Source organism: Microtus ochrogaster, unplaced genomic scaffold (genome assembly GCF_000317375.1).
Source record: "Microtus ochrogaster isolate Prairie Vole_2 unplaced genomic scaffold, MicOch1.0 UNK43, whole genome shotgun sequence".
Classification (NCBI taxonomy): domain Eukaryota; kingdom Metazoa; phylum Chordata; class Mammalia; order Rodentia; family Cricetidae; genus Microtus; species Microtus ochrogaster.
The window spans coordinates 161,341-162,063 of record NW_004949141.1 but is presented as its reverse complement, the minus strand read 5'-3'; positions in this window follow the sequence as shown (position 1 = coordinate 162,063).

The window sequence follows — 723 nt, the reverse complement described above, 5'->3', positions numbered from 1 at the left end:
TGTACTTAGAAGGAGGAGGGAGGACAAAGAAAGACAAGAGACTACAGATAGAGACAGGAGGGCTTTCAGTGAATACTGGGATCTGCCTTAAGTATATTATTCAAAGTTATTATATGCCCCAACCCAAAAAGGGGTTAAGGAAAAAGACTCCCTTGCCATGATACAATGAACAAAGCATTTTCCTCTTCCTCACCTCTCCAAACATCAAGTAACCACACCCTAGATCAAAGTATCTTTTTTTCTAGGCAGGATATCCTATAATCACACCTTAGGTCAAGCATCCTGTCATATAACCTTGAAAAAACTAGAATAGGTATGAACTCTCTGACCTTTAGTCAAGGTTGAAAGAATTCATTCTGTGGGCCCCAACAATGAAGGAAGATGCTTCCTTTCACCTTCTAGTCTGTGGAGGGTAAAAATTAGGATGGCAATATTGATTGGTCATGGGATCCCACTATCACAGAACTGGGTATATTTCCAGATTCAGGCAAATGTGTGTTTATGTCTTGTTTATCCATCTATGTTTCACTGTGCTGTGTATCACTGTAGTGGAGCATGCAGTAGCCTTCATCACTGTCTTCAGTCTTGTAACCCAAATGCTGAAGCACAAGATCATATTTAAGGTAAAAAGTGACAGGAGATTATGAGTGCCTATTGAAAATTTTAGGTGAAACAAGCCTAGAGGTTTGGCCAGAATACTTCTAGAACCAGTGTGGAAAGAGA